Below are 17,834 nucleotides of genomic sequence, written 5' to 3'. Positions count from 1 at the left end.
TGTATTTCAAATTCTTCAAAAGTTGATTTTCATAAATTATAATAAAACACTTGAGAAAAATCAGTTATTTTCAATATTAAATTTTACAAAATTTCAATTATTCAACAATTTTTTAAGTGTATATTTCGAAAATTTAATTAGAAAAATTATACAAATTTAATTTTTTGAAAGATTTGTCTATATAGTTATTTTTCACACTATAAAAATCCGAAGAAGTTGCATTTTATGATAAAAAAATGTGCTATTTTGCTGCAATATTTGGAAAAAAAGTGGTAAAAGTTGCAATTTTTGAAAATAGTCGAAAACATTCATATACTTTACGAGGCGAGTATTCTGACAAGAAAATAATTTTAAAATTACATCAAAAAAGTGCTTTTAATGTACAGAAAAAGAAATATAAAATTTTGGTTAATTTATAAAATTTATTTTTAGCTAAGAAGTTGAAAAAAGACAGTTGTTAATAGGTCTGTGAAGTTGGCTCCGACATGTCAAAATTTTTTACTTTTCTAAGTAGTATTCGTTTGTCCAAGATAGGTCCACGTTTGTCCAACCATTAATTTTTTTGTCCACCAAAAAATAACTTAATTCAATTCAAAAACTGCGATAAATTTATTACTTATAAATCATTTAATGAAGTATTTTTTTAAAATTTTAATTCCAATAATTCTGTTGAAATTAAATTAAATTTTGAAAATTTTAACCCAATTTTTTTACATAATTTAACTATTTTAGTAAATATTAAAATTCTATCAAAATATTTAAATATTTTCAAAAATTAAAAAAAAAATTTTTAACGTTTCAATTATCTTTATAAATCCCAAAATTCTTCGCCGAAATTCAATTATATTCAGGAATTTTTATAAAATTCATAGTAAAATTCAATTATTTTCATAAACAGCAATTTGATTTATCATAAGAATTTAATTATTTTCAAAATTAATCAAATTCTTGGAATAAATTCAATTATTTTTAAAAAATCTAAAAAAATCGTCAACACTTCAATTATTTTTATAAATGAATAACGAAATTCTTCAAAAAAATTTAATTATTTTCAGGAATTTTAATAAAATGCATTCCAGAATTCAATTACTTTCATAAATAATAGTATTCATCACAAGAATTTAATTATTTTAAAAAATAATAAAATTCATTGAAGAATTTCAATTATTTTTAATACAATTTGAATCCAATTCTTCGAAAAATGTATTTATTTTTAAAAATTTCATTAAAATGCGTTGAGAGAATCCAATTATTTATAATAATTTGTTGATAAAAATATGTATAAGAATTCAATTCTAAGAAACATTCAATTATTCAATGAATTATTTATGTTTGTATTTAAATAATTGAATCCAATAAAAATTGATTTGAAACTTAATTCTATAGTTCAAGTTTTATATACCTAATAATTGAATTTTGGAGAAGTTACTATTAATTGCATTTTTTAAAAAAATAATTAAATTTTGTCAATCTTTTGAAATAAAATCTTAAAAAATCTGAATTTTTTATATATTTAGAAGGAGTTTACACCGTAAGCCTTAAATATAAGCCTCCGCGCGCATAAACGGATATACCTCCAGGAGCATATATTTGCGCCTGCGCGAACACGTGGTCAAGGCAAACTCTTTCACAACACAGCTGAAGGCAAACACTTTGCGCAGACGCAAGTATATCCTCATGGAGGCATATCCGCCCAGGTGCGAAAAGTTGGTCGGGCCATGGTCGCGCCGACCAAGTGGATAGTCGTGCCGACCTTGGCAGCCAAAGGTCGGCCGAACTAGTGAATTGTAACACCCGCCGTCCAGTGGCTAACATGGTCGGGCCGACCATGGGTGCCAAAGTCGGGCCGACCAGGGGTGCCAAAGTTTTCCCGACCATGAGAAAGAAGGTCGGCTTCATTTTGGCAACCATGGTCGTGCCGACCTTGGCAGCCAAAGGTCGGCCGACCGTTTGCAAAAAATTATTAACTTTACAATTAACAGATATTAAGTGATATCTTAATATTCATTATTTATTTATTTATTTATCGCATTCATCTTAACACTAGACGCAATCTTATACATAAATACAAATTAAAATTTCTAACGCTCGCAGGGATCGAACTCGCAACCTAACGCACCGAAGTCTAACACGCTAACCATTACGCTACGCTTACATGAAAGCCTAAGAACAAAAATGAATTTATAAGCTGCAATTTAAAAAAAGAAATTTGTAATTCATAACGATTAATAAATCAGATAACGTTTATTAGTTTTTGTTTAATCCATTTTAGCTAAAATAATTAACACAAAAACTTTTAATTTCTACCATGGCAGTATAGAAATGTTTTTTAAGATGGTCGGGCCAACCGTGGCCAGAGTCGGCCCGACCAACAGAAATTAGGTTTTTTAAACTCTGGCTGCCATAGTTTTACCGACCATCGGCCCGACTGAGTCCAGAGTCGGCCCGACCAACAGAAATTAGGTTTCTTTCACTCTGGCTGCCATAGTTTTACCGACCATCGGCCCGACTCAGGCCAGAGTCGGCCCGACCAACAGAAATTAGGTTTTTTACACTCTGGCTGCCATAGTTTTGCCGACCATCGGCCCGACTCAGGCCAGAGTCGGCCCGACCAACAGAAATTAGGTTTTTTAAACTCTGGCTGCCATAGTTTTACCGACCATCGGCCCGACTCAGGCCAGAGTCGGCCCGACCAACAGAAATTAGGTTTTTTAAACTCTGGCTGCCATAGTTTTACCGACCATCGGCCCGACTCAGGCCAGAGTCGGCCCGACCAACAGAAATTAGGTTTTTTAAACTCTGGCTGCCATAGTTTTACCGACCATCGGCCCGACTCAGGCCAGAGTCGGCCCGACCAACAGAAATTAGGTTTTTTAAACTCTGGCTGCCATAGTTTTACCGACCATCGGCCCGACTCAGGCCAGAGTCGGCCCGACCAACAGAAATTAGGTTTTTTAAACTCTGGCTGCCATAGTTTTACCGACCATCGGCCCGACTCAGGCCAGAGTCGGCCCGACCAACTAAAATTAGGTTCTCTAAACTCTGGCACCCATAGTCGGCCCAACCTTGGGTGGAAACAGTAACCAAAGTCGGCCCGACTTTGGCTGCCGACCTATTGGCAGCCATAGATGGGCCGACCTGGGCCCGACCTGCCAACTCTGGCGGCCGACCAAAATTCGCACCTGGGCGTTTATGCTCGCGGAGGCTTATATTTAAGGCTTACGGTGTAAACTCCTTCTTAGGTAATTAAAAATTCTATTGAATTAATTTTCTTCTAATGTATATTTAATTGGAGAATTTCCGAATAATCGAAATTTCACGTAAAATTGAATTGAAAATAAATGGATTTGAAAAATTCAAAAAGCTTACCTATTGTATTTTAGAAACAAAAAAAGTTGAAATACATTTGTGAGACGTCAACTATTGAAATTGTTTGAACAATTGATGGGAATGTTGATTTTATTGTTTCTGACGTTTGTCCAAGTTGTAATTTCGTTTGTCCACCCATTAGAAAATTTATTCCACCCTCTTAGACAGATTTACAAACGAAAAAAGTCTAAAATGAACATTTATCAGAAGTCAACTATTGAAATTGTTTAAACAATTGGTGGGAATGTTGATTTTATTATTTCTGATGTTTGTCCAAGTTGTAAGTTCGTTTGTCCACCCATTAGAAAATTTATTCCACCCTCCTAGACTAAGTTAGAAACAAAATTTAAAAAAAAAAAAATTTTAGAATTTTTTTTGAAACTTTTTTTTGGTGGACAAAAAAATTAATGGTTGGACAAACGTGGACCTATCTTGGACAAACGAATACTCCTTAGAAAAGTAAAAAATTTTGACATGTCGGAGCCAACTTCACAGACCTGTTGTTAATAGCACCCGTGCAGAAATCGCCACTTTTGTTCCCGATTACCGCCCTGGCCCCGGTCGGGATTTCATGATCTGGCCCCGACTTCGTGGCCCCGACCAGGACCAGACCGGGTTTGCCCAAGGATCTACAAACAGCGCACAATGGGATTTTTTTTACAATTTACTGTTCAAAACTGTCTACAGCCTACAATTCTTAACCGGTTTCAGTATTCTTTATTTTAAATTAAAGGCGAATAAATTCTTAAGACATCCCTTAAGGTCAATTTTTTAGTTCTTAATTGTTTATAATTTTTATTTTCAATCAAAGTTAACAAATTAATACAATTTTTCAAAAAAGGAGGCTTATTTTCTTATTCCGTTGCTGCATATGATCTGAATCAGTTCAAATTAATACAATATGACCACCATATAATTAATAAAACAGAAAGTAATTTATATCAATTGTTATAAACAATATTAATTAACAAATAGTTAACTTTGATTTCTTTCCACTAAAAAATGTTTTTTTTACCTTTTCTTTTTAATTTAAGTTCATTTAAAGAATATTTGCCCTTTTTGATTATAAAATAACTTATTTAAATTGTTATAAACAATATTAATTAACAAATAGTTAACATTGATTCCTATTCCACTAAAAATTTTTTTTTCACATTTTCTTTTTAATTTAAGTCTATTTAAAGAATATTTGTCCTTTTTGATTAAAAAATAACTTATTTAAATTGTTGTAAACAATATATTAAATAACAAATAGTTATGTAACTTATGCTCCTGTCCACCAAAAAAATTTTTTTTCACGTCTACTTTTTAATTTAAGTTCATTTTAAAAATATGTGTCCTTTTTGTTTAAAAAATAACTTATTTAAATGGTTACAAATAATATTAATTAACAAATAGTTAATTTTTGTTCCTTTCCACCAAAAATTTTTTTTTCACGTTTACTTTTTTATTTAGATAATGTTAAAAGACCACGGATATATAATATTAAATATTTAAATAAGTTATATTATAAGCAAAAAAGACATATATTCTTTAAAAGAACCTAAGTAAAAAAGAAAATTTGCAACAAAAATTTTCTGTTGGACAGGATCATAAGTTAACTATTTGTTAATTAATGTTGTTTATGACAATTGAAATATATTACTTTATGGGTTTTTAATTGTCTGCTGGTAATATTGGATTAATTTGAACTGATTTAGAGCATGTGCAGTAACGGAATAAGAAAATAAACGTCCGTTTTTAAAAAATTGTGTTAATTTGTTAACTTTGATTGAAATTTGAAAATAAAAATTATAAACAATTAAAAACTCAAAAATTGTCCTCGAGGGATGTCTTAAGAATTTATTCTCCTTTAATTTAAAACAATAGGACAAACGCACCAATTGTCGAGGGTGAACCATTTGTCGATGTTATCATGGTGATAACCAAAAATATTGCCTAAAATGTTAAATTTTTTTGTGGTTATAATATTAACATATTATTTTTGACATTTATAACTCTTAAAAACTCTTAATTGTTTTTCACACTTAAATTGAAATTCCATGTTTAAGGCAAAAAAATAAATTATTATTAATTAATAATTTTTAGTATTATTGTGAATTATTAATAATGAAAAAATTTTTATTATTTTAAAAAATAGTTAAATTATAAATAATATAGAATAAATAATTAAATTAATAATTTTTACCATATTATTATGATAAACATATTAATTTATATATATATATATATATATATATATAACATACATTTTTAATAATTTTTCTATAAATAAATACGATACAGTCAATTTATTATGATAGCACTGTATATAACGGTCCCATGATTCTAAAGGAAGTTTAAGCGAGGTCGCTTCCAAGCTTGCGTGGCTATGCGGTATGTGTATTCGACTTGCGTCCTCGAGGTCTAGGGTTCGGTCCCCCGTGCGTGCGATATTTTTCCGTCTTAGTTTTAAGTGTTTTGTGTATAATTCTTAATAATGTTACATAAAGTATAGGTTTAAATAATTATTAACAATAATAATAATTATAAATAATTATTAATTTAAATAAGATAGTCTGTCTAAATTAATGAAAGAAAATAAGAAAAATATTTTTTTTAAAAACTTAGTTCAATAAAAGCAATTCTAATAACTATTTACATTTTTAATGACACTCATAAAAGTTTATTTACTACAAAAATATTAATAATAATCATTAATATTGAAGTAAATACTCCCCATTCTTTAATAATCAAATAACAAGCTTTAATATAATAAAATGCAGTCAGTATTGGAATTCTACCTGGGTAGCGAAAAGATCGGGGGAAATCCCATGGCCCCGACCGGGTCCCGACAGGGCGGCCAGATCGGGCAAAGTGCCATGGCCCCGGTCGGTTTTAGTGTTTCAACCAGGCCGGGGCCAGGTCGGGTTGCCAGATCGGGGCCCGGTTTGTCCCGACCTGGCCCCGGTCAAAATTTCTGCACGGGCAGGAAGGAAATAACTGGTTCTTCTGGTTTAATCATTGATCAGCTAATTATTTTGCGGAAATAAACATGTTTCACACACTGCACGTCAAATATAAATTTTATATTTATATATAATATAATGGTATTTTATATAGAAATTATTTAAAAGCAATCTCTTGTCACTATTAAAATTTCATTGAAAAATAAAACCATTGTTATTTCATTTTGTGCGTGATATATATGTGCATTGTGTGTATTGTATACATATATACCACGCTTTTATTCCTTGTTGATAATGCCAGAATCATTAAACCTCGTTTATATATGTTGGTAAAAGTCTTGAATAATTAAGCTCAATGAACACTAATTGGCAGAAAAACAAATTCAATGAATATTCAATTCACTTTTGTGTGGAACTTGTTTTCAGTTAAACTTGAATAGAGAATTTTATTTCTCGAAAAATAGAGACACAGTTGATTTGTGTCCGTTAATTTCTGATAAACTCACGCTATTGTCGCACAATTTATATAGAAACGAAGAGTGTGATATTTTTCTTTTTATCTATTTTGTCCTATATTTTCACAACTAAAGAAAAAATCTTCTTTTTATTTTGTCGTAACATTATTTTTTATACATTTTATTTATGGTGAAAAGGGTCACGTGCGTGCGTCGATTATAATGAACTTACCCAAGTGCGAAATGCCAAGACTGCAAAAACGGCCCATCATTGGTGCAGTAATGTCTGCCGAGAATTGGCAGTAGTTACTGGGCCATTATTGGTGTCCAAAACGTCCCATTACTGGGCCAATGATGGCGCTGATGGTCACAATTTCAAATTTTTTAAGACTGGGCCAGCTCTCGGCCCAATAATAGCACATTCATGGCAAAGTTTATCAATGTTTAATGGCAAAAGACAATTGCCAGTGATGCGCCGACCATCGGCCCAGTAATGGCTCATTATTGGCACTTTAATGGCAAAAAATTTGTATCGTTCATGGCAAATTATAATTACCAGTATTGGGGAGTAGCTTGGCTCAATAACGGCACAATATTGGCAAAGTTGATCAATCTTTAATGGCAAAATTCAATTGCCAGTGATGTCACGAAGATCGGACCATTAATGGCACATTAGTGGCACTTTAATGGCAAACATTTTGTATCTTTGATGGCAAATTATAATTGCCAGTATTGGGGCGTAGCTTGGCCCAATAACGGCACATTCACGGCAAAGTTGATCAATCTTTAATGGCAAAAGACAATTGACAGTAATGTGACGAAGATCGGCCCATTAAAGGTACATTAATGGCATTTTAATTTGGTAAAATTTTTTATAAGAATTTAATTTTAAGAAACATTAAGTTATTCAATAAATTATTTATTTTGTATTTAAATAATTGAATAAGCTTGAAAAGGATTCAAATTAAAATATTTGAAACTTTGAATTTTCTATATTTTTAACTGTTAATTTTAAAGAATTAATTTTTTTGAAAATGTTTAATTAAGTATTAATTTAAAAAAGAAGTTATTAATGTTTTCAAATAATCCCAGGTGCGAAAAGTTGGTCGGGCCATGGTCGCGCCGACCAAGTGGATAGTCGTGCCGACCTTGGCAACCAAAGGTCGGCCGAACTAGCGAATTGTAACACCCGCCGTCCAGTGGCTGACATGGTCGGGCCGACTATGGCTGCCAAAGTCGGACCGACCAGGGGTGCCAAAGTTTTGCCAACCATGTGAAAGAATGTCGGCTTGACTTTGGCAACCATGGTCGTGCCGACCTTGGCAGCCAAAGGTCGGCCGAACTAGCGAATTGTAACACCCGCCGTCCAGTGGCTGACATGGTCGTGCCGACTATGGTTGCCAAAGTCGGGCCGACCAGGGGTGCCAAAGCTTTGCCGACCATGAGAAAGAAGGTCGGATTCACTTTGGCAACCTTGGTCGTGCCGACCTTGGCAGCCAAAAGTCGGCCGACCGATTGCAAAAAATTATTAATTATTTATTATTATTATTAATTATTATTATTCATTATTTATTTGTTTATTGTATACATCTTAACACTAAACGCAATCTTACACATAAATACAAATTAAAATTTCTAACGCTCGCAGGAATCGAACTCGCAACCTAACGCACCGAAGTCTAACACGCTAACCATTACGCTACGCTTACATGAAAGCCTAAGAACAAAAATGATTTTATAAGCTGCAACTTCAAACTGACCAACGGCCTGACTCTGGCCAAAGTCGGCCCGACCAAGTGAAATTAGGTTTTTTGCATTCTGGCTGCCATAGTTTTACCGACCGTCGGCCCGACTCAGGCCAGAGTCGGCCCGACCAATTGAAATTAGGTTTTTTAAACTCTGGCTGCCATAGTTTAACCCACCATCGGCCCGACTCAGGCCAGAGTCGGCCCGACCAAGTGAAATTAGGTTTTTTAAACTCTGGCTGCCATAGTTTAACCCACCATCGGCCCGACTCAGGCCAAAGTCGGCCCGACCAACTAAAATTAGGTTCTCTAAACTCTGGCTGCCATAGTTTCACCGACCGTCGGCCCGACTCAGGCCAGAGTCGGCCCGACCAAGTGAAATTAGGTTTTTTGCATTCTGGCTGCCATAGTTTTACCGACCGTCGGCCCGACTCAGGCCAGAGTCGGCCCGACCAATTGAAATTAGGTTTTTTAAACTCTGGCTGCCATAGTTTAACCCACCATCGGCCCGACTCAGGCCAGAGTCGGCCCGACCAAGTGAAATTAGGTTTTTTAAACTCTGGCTGCCATAGTTTAACCCACCATCGGCCCGACTCAGGCCAAAGTCGGCCCGACCAAGTGAAATTAGGTTCTCTAAACTCTGGCTGCCATAGTTTCACCGACCGTCGGCCCGACTCAGGCCAGAGTCGGCCCGACCAAGTGAAATTAGGTTCTCTAAACTCTGGCTGCCATAGTTTAACCCACCATCGGCCCGACTCAGGCCAGAGTCGGCCCGACCAAGTGAAATTAGGTTCTCTAAACTCTGGCTGCCATAGTTTCACCGACCGTCGGCCCGACTCAGGCCAGAGTCGGCCCGACCAAGTGAAATTAGGTTCTCTAAACTCTGGCTGCCATAGTTTCACCGACCGTCGGCCCGACTCAGGCCAGAGTCGGCCCGACCAAGTGAAATTAGGTTTTTTGCACTCTGGCTGCCATAGTTTTACCGACCGTCGGCCCGACTCAGGCCAGAGTCGGCCCGACCAAGTGAAATTAGGTTTTTTGCACTCTGGCTGCCATAGTTTTACCGACCGTCGGCCCGACTCAGGCCAGAGTCGGCCCGACCAATTGAAATTAGGTTTTTTAAACTCTGGCTGCCATAGTTTAACCCACCATCGGCCCGACTCAGGCCAAAGTCGGCCCGACCAACTAAAATTAGGTTCTCTAAACTCTGGCTGCCATAGTTTCACCGACCGTCGGCCCGACTCAGGCCAGAGTCGGCCCGACCAAGTGAAATTAGGTTTTTTGCACTCTGGCTGCCATAGTTTTACCGACCGTCGGCCCGACTCAGGCCAGAGTCGGCCCGACCAAGTGAAATTAGGTTTTTTGCACTCTGGCTGCCATAGTTTTACCGACCGTCGGCCCGACTCAGGCCAGAGTCGGCCCGACCAAATGAAATTAGGTTTTTTAAACTCTGGCTGCCATAGTTTAACCCACCATCGGCCCGACTCAGGCCAAAGTCGGCCCGACCAACAGAAATTAACCTTTTTAAACTCTGGCTGCCATACTTTAGCCGACCATCGGCCCGACTCAGGCCAGAGTCGGCCCGACCAACTAAAATTAGGTTCTCTAAACTCTGGCTGCCATAGTTTTACCGACCATCGGCCCGACTGAGGCCAGAGTCGGCCCGACCAACTAAAATTAGGTTCTCTAAACTTTGGCACCCATAGTCGGCCCAAACTTGGGTGGAAACAGTAACCAAAGTCGGCCCGACTTTGGCTGCCGACCTATTGGCAGCCATAGATGGGCCGACCTGCGCCCGACCTTCCAACTCTGGCGGCCGACCAAAATTCGCACCTGGGATTTTACAATTAAAGAAATTCGTAAATAAATGTAACAGAAACCTTTTTTTGAGTAAAATTTTTCCTTTATTATCTAAAAATTAAGAAATTTTCAATTTCACTTTCAATTAATATTTGCAATTGACAAATAGAATTTATAAACATTTTTTTCCTTTATTTTTTAAAAATCTTTGAATTTTTCTTAAAGCAATTGTAATTAAGAAATAAAAATGATGCAAATTATTTCCTTAAGAAAATTTATTGAATAAATGAATGTTTTTTAAAATTTAATTCTCATAATTCAATTTTAAGAAACATTTAGTTATTCAATAAATTATTTATTTTTGCATTTAAATAATTAAATTCTTGTAGAATTTTCTAGTAAAAATTGATTTCAAAATGGATTCTAGTCAAATTTTTAGATAATAATTAAATATTAAAAATATGCCATGAATTTTGATATTAAAATTTTTTGAAATTCAATTGCCAATGATGTGACGAAGATTGGCCCATTAAAGGCACATTAATGGCACTTTAATGGCAAAAAATTTGTATCGTTCATGGCAAATTATAATTACCAGTATTGGGGAGTAGCTTGGCTCAATAACGGCACAATATTGGCAAAGTTGATCAATCTTTAATGGCAAAATTTAATTGCCAGTGATGTCACAAAGATCGGACATTATAGCACATTATTGGCACTTTAATGGCAAAAAATTTGTATCTTTCATGGCAAATTATAATTGCCAGTATTGGGGTGTAGCTTGGCCCAGGAATAGCACATTAATGTCTATCATTTTGTATCTATGATGGCAAATTATAATTGCCAAAATTGGGACGTAGCTCGGCCCAATAATGGCACAGTATCGGCCAGTGTAGTGTAGCTTATAAGAACCCTTTTGCTTCCTCGACTTCAAGTCAGAGTAGCAGAGTGGTCAGAGTGTTAGGCTGTGGTGCGTCAGGTTCAGGTATCGATCCCCGCAAGAGGTAAGAATTTTTCAAATATTTGTAGGTTTGCGTTTAATTTAGGGAAATAAGCCGTATAAATGTTATAAATTAATTAGTTAATTAAATAAAAAAAATTTATTTTTTTCTAATTTTGTCTACACTGGGGGAGTAATGGCAGCCAATACTGGGCCATTAATGTCTGCTGAGATCTAGCTGCCAATATTGGGCCATTAATGTCTGCCGAGATCTGGCTGCCGACGTCCAACCGCGGTTAACACCACAAGAGTCGGCGCAAAGTCGGGCCAATATTGTCTGCCAAGTCTCGATGCCAGCTTTGCCAATACTGGGCCAGTGTTGGGCCGCGTTGGTTTTCGCACTTGGGTAGAATAAAATATTGTTAACAAAACTCGGAAAATAATTGATAAGTGAAATTCATTTTTCAATAGTTTTATTTGGTATGAGGAAAACTATTTTTTTGGACCTTTTATAACAAAACCCTTTTGTTCCAATAAAAAATGATTATGTCTTGTTTTCTTTTTGTCAGAAAGAATAAAATTTCTTTCTAAAATTAGGAAAATTTATTTCTCTTCAGTAAAAATTGTTCGTTAAATAAAAAAAGGATAACGACTTTACAAAAACCGGTAATTATTATTATTAACGCGTGAAACTTTTAATATTCATAAAAGAAACTTTATACCCCGGAGAAATAAATTTCGTGAAATGTATCACAGACAACCAGGTGCTGAATTTTTAATATTTAACTCAAAAAATATGGGACAAAAAAAGAGAAATAATTAAAAATTCCCTTTCTTTCTTTTTACAAATTGTATCCCTATTATTGTGTGAATCGCAGATATCTCTCGATACTCGAAATTATGGTACAAGATACGATAAAATATTACCGCAAGGTGTCAAACTGTGCAACAAAATCCCAAAGGGTAAAATGCACCTCTCCCTCTGTAGCAAGCGAATTCTTTATTTACATAAATTATACCTTTTCACGTACAACCGTATAAATGACGGCGTAGTTATAAATATTAAACATTATAGCATACAAAGTTAGTAAAGCTACTCTTAGAGTGAATATTTTACACCTATATATATATATTCATTTTACACAAAACGTTTAATAAAATTTCATATGCCAAGATTATTATCTCTGGTCTCGAATATTTGAATGCAACTTTGTATATATATGAATTTTTTCTCATTTCCTTTGCTTTCAGATATCAACCGACATGTAGAGTGAAAATAAAGTAATAATGTGTATAAATGTAGTTTCTTATCGCAATCGGCCATTCTCAGAAAAAAATGATTAAGAAAATTGCTACAATGTTGCAAGTTCAATGTATGTAACACAAGCTAATGGGTAAACGAGGTTATCATGAAATATGTTGCTCATTAAGTTTAATTTTATTACTTAGTTTTTATTTTTAAAACTGTCTTTGAAACATGAGTGTTTATTTATTTACTTTTTTTTCTTATTTCATTACTGTAAATTTCAGTTTATTAATTATAAAAATTATCTCACAAAAATCATAATAATTTTTAAACGTGAAATATAGAATTGTCAAATAATTAAAAAAATTAGATACCATTTCCAAATTTTAATGAACAATTTTATTATTCTTTAAAATTTTTAATATTTTCCGAAAATATTCAAATATAGAAAAATATTTGTTTAAAAATTGTAGAGAAAATACAAAAAAATAATTTAAATTCGGAAAATTTGAACTAATATTAAGAAAGGTCGGAAATTAATTATAATTAATTGCAGGTTGTTTTTCTTGTATTATTATAGATGATTTTGTAAATAACAGTATCAACATAATTTTCAAGCTAACATTCCTTATAAGCGTTCACTTATTTTTTCTGAGAATTATAAAAAGAATATATGGTTATAAATTCAGGAGGATACTCTTATGAATGAAAGGAAAATTGATACCTGCCTCAAGGATAAAAAGACAACAATAGTTCCCCTTTGCTAGATTATTCGATACTATTTTAGAAATACAATTCTCATAGTCAACTTTTCATTTTTCTAAAACGATATTTGATAAAAGAACTCGTCCAACTATGCAATTCGTATGAAAAAAGAAAAAAATTCTATTATAAACATTTTCTAGCGCAACTCTTTTTCTCCTCTCTCAAAATATTCCAGCAAAAAATTTAATGTTTATACAAAAATTGAAATTAAAAAATAAAAATTAAAGAATTAAAATTTAAGAACTAAAATTAAAGAATTAATTAAAGAATGAAAATTAAAGAATTGAAATTCAAAATTAAAAAGTTAAAATCTGAAAATATTCGCAACGACGAAAAATTATTTAAATAGAAATTTATTCCAAGACAATAACAGAGAACGTATATATACAATTAAAAAAAAGAAAAGAAAATAACAGATAATTTATTTGCGTATACCATTTGAAATGAAAATTATGTAATATTTTAACAATTATTTAGTTCACTCGATTTGAATTCTAATGACAGTGACAAGAAGAAACAAAAAGATGTCAACAATTATTTATAGTATTCTTTTTTTAACAATGCAAATAGAATTTCAACAAAAATAGCTTGCTCATTTCGAAATAACTTTTCAATACGGGGTTTAAGTAGACACATGAAGCTCAATGTGCATCTGAAACTGGCTGATGCAATACAACCAATAATTGATTTGATGGCCTAACGAAAACCTCAACAATAGAAGAAAGACAAAATAATAAGAAATATTTATAGAAAAGAATCAAAACAAAATTCTGACAAAATTTCGTTCAAATTAAACCAAAAAGTGTAAATTTTACATAAAAATAAATATTCCTAATTTTGTATTCAGTTTCTATATTTTATGTATTTTGAAACACAAACGAAGAATAAATTGAAATCACGACGTCGAGAAACGAAAAAAAATTGTCAAGAAGTATTTTACTCAATGTAATAATAATAATAATTTTAATAATAAAAGAATAAAAAATTTATAATAATATTATAACAAGTTTGTGGCAACAAAACAGAATTAATAAAAGAAAATTAATTATTTAAAAGCACTGACACTTATTTTCAAAGTTCACCTAAATCTCTAGAATTACTTTACTGCGGAAAAACCGAAATTAAAAAACGATACATTCAAAAAAAAATATATTAAAGAATCTCTAGCGTAGTATTTTTTTTAAATTTAAATAACAGGATGTGTTTATTAATAAATTCTCATTAAATATTCTTCCAATCCCAAAGGCTACAAAAATAAGAGAGAAGGAGAGAAAAAGAGAGAGAGAGATAAGACGAAATCATTTTTCATCATCATTGATTCGTAATGCAGCATACTAAATTGAAAATTTCCCAACGAATTTAGTTATAGAAATTGCACAACAATAACAACAAACCTCAAGCAAAGCGTTGGCAAGAACCAAAACAAGCCGAACAATCAACTTTGCTGGTTCGATAACGCTTTCACGTGGAGGTCGACTGCAAATATATACGTCGATTCTGTTCTATATTCTTAACTCACAATTTACGCAGTGAACTCTCTCTCTATATATACGTAGTTCTTTAATTCAAGGGCCAGCAAACAATTGCAGAACAATTCCTCAATATTAAACACGATCATAAATCAATCTTTGTTTACATAAATAAAATTCAACCGCACACACCAAGTTGTATTAATTTCCCCCCAGCGAGTAAAACAAACAGAAAATTGAAAGTTTGTCAATGAGAGAAAATTACTTCTACCACAAAAAAAAATAGAGAAAATTTTCTTTACCGAATTTACACTTTAGTCAATTAGTCATTATCTTCAACAGTTACAAGATTGTTTAGGAATTCTCTCGTAAATCGACTTCACGACACGGCGCAATGCTTCTACGAGAAACAAACAACTTAACCTTTCCCTTCTTGGAAAAATGCGTCTCCGAAAAGAGGCGGCTCATCTCAGGGGTCACGACTTCAAGGCAACCGAGAGAGGGAGAGAGAGAGCGAGAGAGGATGAGCACACTCCTAAAGAAGGAAAATCGACTTCTTGAAAAACAAAAAATTTCACCAGTTGTTTCCCCAAGGAACTCACGTTTTATATAAAAGAAATTGCTAGAATATCATTCAGATGATTAATCATGAGAAAATAAGCTTTTTTTTATCCTACACACATCCGCTTCCTGGCTGCATATAAATCATGAAAGTCACAATACAAACATATAACTGAACGTCCAGTGGACAGAGAAAGAGAGAGAGGGGAAACTGATCGCGAGGATATGCCGCGTCTCGTATTGCGTAGTAATGCTGAATGGATTACGTCACGCGCCAGAGGCACAGCAATCCATGCGCACACATACTCACAGGCACTTGTTTACAACCTCGATACTATTTTGCTCTCTCAGGGGACTTCGGCCTCTGTTTACGCCTCGTACGACGAATGCACACAAGATGCAATCAAAATCAAAGCGCCAGCCTTATCCACGTGCGAGACGCGAGCGACGACATTTTTCTCAACACATCTTCTCCCTTGTATATACTATAGCGACTTCTAACACTTTCCACACAAAACACATAACCTCTGAAAATTATCTGTTATGTCGCACCATTGGACACCCGGCATATATACACAACGACAATGGAATAAATCGATTCTCTCCCTAAAGTGGGTGGTCGATAATTTTCAGCGTCAACAAAATTTGTTCCAATCATCAAAAAGCACGTGTTTTAGAAAAAAAAAATAAAAAAGAAAACTATAAACGAGGTCCTTGGCGTCATTTTCGCTCTTTTCTTTCCTCCTCTTGCTACGCCTCATTTGCCTCCTCCACTATTCCCCTCATTCAACGATCCCTGCTACAAATTCTTTCTCTCTCATCTTTGTTTTGTTTACAGTCTCCTTTTTCCAATACGCTGTATATTTATATTATTAAAATTCTAACAAATTTTGAGGTTAGAATGTTGTTTGTTGATGTGATCTTATTTTAGACGATTTTCGAGTAGGTCAGAGAAGAGACTAAAAGGCAACACTGCCCACGTGGCTACAATATATTTACAGGTAATATTGTTTTTATTGTTGTTGCAAATTTCTTTACCTTGACAGGTGCTTTCTTCGGGATAATCGACTGCCTTCAATTCAACTGTTTTATTTCACAGAAAATTGTTTAAACTCGTGAAACTTGTACTTGAAACACACAAACGACGCGAGACGTATAATAAATACGCAGTTCACTGCACGGCAAACAAGCAAACACTACACAACTACACATCGCAACGAGACGAGTCAGCTGGACTACAGGGGCGTAGTATGCAAGATCCCTTGTAGACAATATTTACGAAAAGCGATAATTCACGATTTTGCAAAAAAGAACATAGTTTTGCTTTTAAAATAAAAGCCATTTTCAAGTACATTAGACGTAAAAGGGAAAATTACCAATATTTATGAAAATTAACAGAAAAATTATTATTTCTCTGTTAAATTTCATTTTTCGAGTATTTATAGAGAATAAATTAATTTCGTTTAGACAAAGAATGATGATTATTGAAAAAATAGTAAAAAATTAGTGTTTGTAAACGACTCTCTTTATAATAAGCATTGGAAAAAAATTTTAAATGTGGAAGAAAAATTCTCTCTTCCTCCGCTACCTATAATACATACAGGTAGCGTTGTTGCCTCTCTGCAGGGGACATATTATTTTGTTACAAAGTTAAACCTTTAATTAACTTCTATATTATGTTATGTCAAAAGAATATAATTTCGATATTTTTTTATAACTAATTTCATTATTATTTTCTATTAAATAACGGTTTTAACAAAAAGCAAATGTGACGCAGGTGATGCACTTCGAAAAAAGTACAAAGAACAAAAATTTTGAGGTTATGTTTGTAATTTTATATCAAACGATCAAACTCTGAATATAAAACCTGTTTAAATGTTTATTACATGTAAAATAATGAATAAAAACTGATTTTAGTCTTTCATAATTATTCAGAAACTTTTAATGAATGCAAAAATTAAAACAAACATAACCTTAAAGTGCTTTGATTCTTAGATACCTTTGTTCATAGGGCGACACAAATATTAATTTAATAATTGTTGTTAATTTTTTATTAACTTATTTAACTATAGTTATAAATTTGACATTTTTATAGTCATTTCTCATGCGACAATATTCAAAATATTTCACTAATAATGATAATGACTTTTCTGAAATTTATGTCACAAAAATAGAAAGCAATTTACTATAGTAATTATCTTAAAAACACAAATTGATAGAATACTGAATGACAATTTCTCTTTGTAAAATTTTACCAAACTTTTAATTGGAAAATACTTAAAAAATATGGAAATGGTATTAAGTACTTACAATATTACAGTTATTCTCGTTATTCCTGTAACATAACCTCAAATTTTCTCTTGTTTTGATCCGACTGATATTCCTGATAATGAAAATACGAAGTGCTATTACTCCATCCAATTTACTCAAATCTATTCAATTACGCACTAATTTTTATTCACACTTTGTATTATTCAATTTTCTACGAATTGTAATCTAGGTTTAAATTAAAAATTTAATAGAAAATAACACAAAT

The 17,834-nt window shown here is 33.2% G+C and overlaps 1 protein-coding gene across 3 annotated transcripts in view; it reads right to left on the bottom strand.

The window, feature by feature from the left end:
• Positions 1–17,834, bottom strand: part of LOC122501221 (insulin-like receptor) — a 68,578-nt gene extending 50,744 nt beyond the window's left edge. The window contains exon 1 of one of the 3 annotated variants that reach the window (XM_043610528.1): positions 17,609–17,834. The gene's annotated coding sequence lies outside the window, so the exon portion shown is untranslated. Of the gene's footprint in view, positions 1–15,608; positions 16,138–16,336; positions 16,518–17,608 lie in introns of those variants that run through there. The other 2 variants (XM_043610527.1, XM_043610529.1) reach the window with 2 other exon arrangements.

The sequence above is a fragment of the Leptopilina heterotoma genome, unplaced genomic scaffold, assembly GCF_015476425.1.
Source record: "Leptopilina heterotoma isolate Lh14 unplaced genomic scaffold, ASM1547642v1 Lhet_206, whole genome shotgun sequence".
In the NCBI taxonomy this organism is placed as follows: domain Eukaryota; kingdom Metazoa; phylum Arthropoda; class Insecta; order Hymenoptera; family Figitidae; genus Leptopilina; species Leptopilina heterotoma.
Note: the sequence above shows the minus strand (reverse complement) of the source record. Positions and strands in the feature narration are given on the sequence as shown.